The following is a 3,767-nucleotide window of genomic DNA, read 5'->3' on the forward strand; positions in this document are numbered from 1 at the left end:
AAACCGACCCATCCACCACGACTCTCTGGGTGCGACCCTCCAGCCAATTCGCCACCCACCGGACTGTGTAGTCATCCAAGTCACAGCCTCTTAACTTGTTCACCAGTATGGGGTGGGATACCGTATCGAAGGCCTTCCTGAAGGCTAAGTATACGACATCCACCCCTCCTTCTGTGTCCAGGCGTTTCGTAACCTGGTCATAAAAAGAGACTAGATTGGTCAGGCACGATCTGCCTGCCACGAACCTGAGGTAGGTACTATCAGGGCAGATCAGGTGGGGGAGGAGGAGAACAGTGGTGCAGTTGCACCGGTCTCTTTTGATTCCTGATCCACCCAAGGTTTAAAACTAACTGCCTGGCAGCAGCATTGCCATTCAGGCAGCAGTGAGGGAGTCAATTGACTTCATGGCTCATTGTAACCGGAGGGCGGTCAGGGTTGCCGTGCTCTTCCCTGCCGCCTCCTTTACCGTGTCACGTTGCCGACTGACACCCTCCAATTCTCGCCCGCCACGACTTTGATCTTATATAGCTATATTATAGGGAGGCTGCCTTTCATCCTCTGTTCCACAGTTATCCGATTATCTCCAGTTCCTCTACGGGAGTGAGTGTTCCATACGCTCTAGACTTATGGGCTCTGCGTGGCTCCTACCACCCCTGTACCACACCCCAAGCCTCGCAGGTGTAACTGAGCTTGTTCTGTCTCTTTCTCTCCGCGTTTTCTCTGGCGCTCAGGCTTGCCTCAGCCCCGTCTCTCTCTCTGTGTCCACTCTCTGGGGCCCTCTCAGTAATGCCGCCCTCTCTCTCTCCAGGGCCCTCTCAGTAATGCCTTCCTCTCTCCAGGACCCTCTCAGTAATGCCTTCCTCTCTCCAGGACCCTCTCAGTAATGCCACCCTCTCTCCAGGACCCTCTCAGTAATGCCTTCCTCTCTCCAGGACCCTCTCAGTAATGCCACCCTCTCTCCAGGACCCTCTCAGTAATGCCACCCTCTCTCCAGGACCCTCTCAGTAATGCCACCCTCTCTCCAGGACCCTCTCAGTAATGCCACCCTCTCTCCAGGACCCTCTCAGTAATGCCACCCTCTCTCCAGGACCCTCTCAGTAATGCCACCCTCTCTCCAGGACCCTCTCAGTAATGCCACCCTCTCTCCAGGGCCCTCTCAGTAATGCCTTCCTCTCTCCAGGACCCTCTCAGTAATGCCACCCTCTCTCCAGGACCCTCTCAGTAATGCCACCCTCTCTCCAGGACCCTCTCAGTAATGCCACCCTCTCTCCAGGACCCTCTCAGTAATGCCACCCTCTCTCCAGGACCCTCTCAGTAATGCCACCCTCTTGTGAGTCCCCTATGAGGCCTCCTCCAACCCCTAATAGCCTCACCCAAACCACCGGTGTAACAAATAGCAACACAAACACAAGCCCCTGGGCTATAACACAAACAGAAGTTGCCGGGCTATAATCACACTCAAGTCTACCAGGGTTTCTTCATCTTGCAGCAGAGTAAAACATTGTTCCTGCATCAGGCTTCTCCTCTGTAACATGGCTGAGAGCTCCTGCCTCCTTGGCTGCTGGTAGGGAACTCCCCCTGTCCTCCTGCCTGTGCTTTATATAGGAGCCAGACCCTGCCCCTTCCTTCAGCTGGCTAGGCAGGTGTGGGTCATTATTTCCCACTAGTTGCCTCAGCAACCGGCACCTGAGGGTTTATCCCGGCTCTCCGAGTAGCAGGCACCTTAATGCCCTTCTACACACCTCCCACCTTAAGATTCCAACTCACCGGGCCGTCTTGGTTCTTCTCTGCTGCACATCTTCTGTCTTTTACTCTTATGCTTTTATGTTGGCCCACTGACACTTCCGACGCGTGGAGGCGGAGGTTTTCAGGCGCCTCCTACTCGCCTGTTAGACAAGGCGCACCATGTGGGATTTTACTGGAGTTGCCCCACCACGGGCAGTCCCCCCACACTAGCCAACCTTGGTAGGTTGCAGTCCCTGTCAATTGGGCTCCCACCTCCCTTTTGGGGTTTCTTCTCCCTCTTGATTCTGGCCTGTCTACCTTCCACCCCTGCATACCCTGGTCTCTTTCTCCATGTAGGTTGTGTGGTCTCTTGCTTTTTTATGGCTCTCTGGAGCCCCTGAAGCCTTTCCCAGATCTCCCACTATCTCTCCAATGCTTTCTGGGCATATTCTTCCCTCCAAAACTCTATCTTCCCTTGGCCGATAGGTCTTCCTTTAGGCCCTTTATAAATTTTTACATATGCTACCCCTCCAACTTTTGTTTCAATGAGTTTCCTTAATGTCCACCACCGGACCTGTCTCGGGATGTTATTTACATATACTTGTGGTCTTCTCTCAGGCTTCGGTCCCTCTTCGGGCGGTCATTCCCTCCTCTGTATCTCTGGCTCCTGGGCCTGGCTTTCTTTTCTGGGTCTCACTGACCCCTTTTTCCTGGGACTCGTCTCTGACTCCTTTTGTCTCAGGCCTTGTGTCACTTGTGTACAGCCATGGCTAACCTGCCGACAAGTCTCACTCCTTGGGCTAGCCTGCTCACCTTTCCCTGCCGTCCCTGCAGCTATCGTGTCTCCTTCCACTAACTGCCTCTGCCTGGGTACTGTAATTCCTCCCTTGGCTCAAGGTTTACAGAGCTCACCCAGCTGATGTCTTAGATGGCTCATCTTCCCTGCATGAAGCTTCACCCATTGGTCCCATCTCCTATTCCAGCATTCCAAGAGGGCTGGTACGACCTCTTCTCTTAGGGCTGTAGGCTTTGCCCCTACCGATCCCTTCTCTGGGTTGCTTCTCTCCGATTGCCCTAACTCGGTCTCCTCTTTTGGATCCTCTGGTCCACCTTCAGTCTGGGTTGCTGTACTTGTTACCTCTGGCCCCTCCACCTCCCCAGGATCTTGGTCTTTTGTAGCTGTCTGACTGTTGGCTGCTCGTAGCATTTCATTTTCTGCCTCTAAGGCCTGAATCTGCTGCCTTAGGATTTGCATTTGCTGCTGTGACTGCTCCCTCTCTGCATTAGTCACTGACTCTCTAGGTGCGTTATCTTCTATGAGGGTTTTGAGGCACTGTACCTGTTCTCCCATGTGGTCTTTTTCCACCTCCACACTCTGCAACTGGGACCATAACCTCTCATTCTCTTTTGTCCCAGCCTCTAACTCTCTTTCAAGGGACAAGCTTCGATTGTACAGGTCCTTGTAACTTGCCAGGTTAGCTTTTATTTTCTCCATTTCCTGTGCGAAAGCCTTGCCCGTTTCTTTTGCTTGGGCATGGCTTTTAAGCAGCTCGTCCCACAGCTCCTGTGCTTGGTGTTCTGTATGAAAGCACTTCTGCTGCCATTCATCCAACTCATCACGCAGTTCCTGTATGCGATCTTCCTGGCTGCAGACTTCTTTCTGCATGATATTAATTAGAATTTTGATACCTCCAAACTCTGTAGCATCTCTTTCTGTTCCCCTGCCTGGATTGTGCAGGTTGCAGTAGACTTTTCTCTCCAAGCTGCCATCTCCCTCTGCATCTTCTGCAGCTTCTCTTCCCTCTCCCGGCTCTTCTGGGCTCCATTAGAAATAAGCTGCTCCAGTGCGAGAGTTCGCTTCGCTTCCGCCGCTATCAAGTGCCTGGTTTCTTTTGAGCCTCCTTCCTTTTTTCCTGCCTGGGCCTGCTGTTCTAACCCAGCAGCCTTTGCCTCCACTTGCTCTTTTTGAAATTGGACCACCTCTAGCTCCCACTCTAGCCGTTCGATTTTTTCATCTAACTCATCTATCCGTAACAACCCGG

General features: G+C 52.7%; 1 pseudogene; it reads right to left on the reverse strand.

Moving 5' to 3' along the window:
• Window positions 1-1,915: 1,915 nt before the first annotated feature.
• Window positions 1,916-3,507, reverse strand: LOC112551575 (annotated as a pseudogene).
• Window positions 3,508-3,767: the final 260 nt, after the last annotated feature.

Source organism: Alligator sinensis, unplaced genomic scaffold, assembly GCF_000455745.1.
Source record: "Alligator sinensis unplaced genomic scaffold, ASM45574v1 scaffold484_1, whole genome shotgun sequence".
Lineage (NCBI taxonomy): Eukaryota > Metazoa > Chordata > Crocodylia > Alligatoridae > Alligator > Alligator sinensis.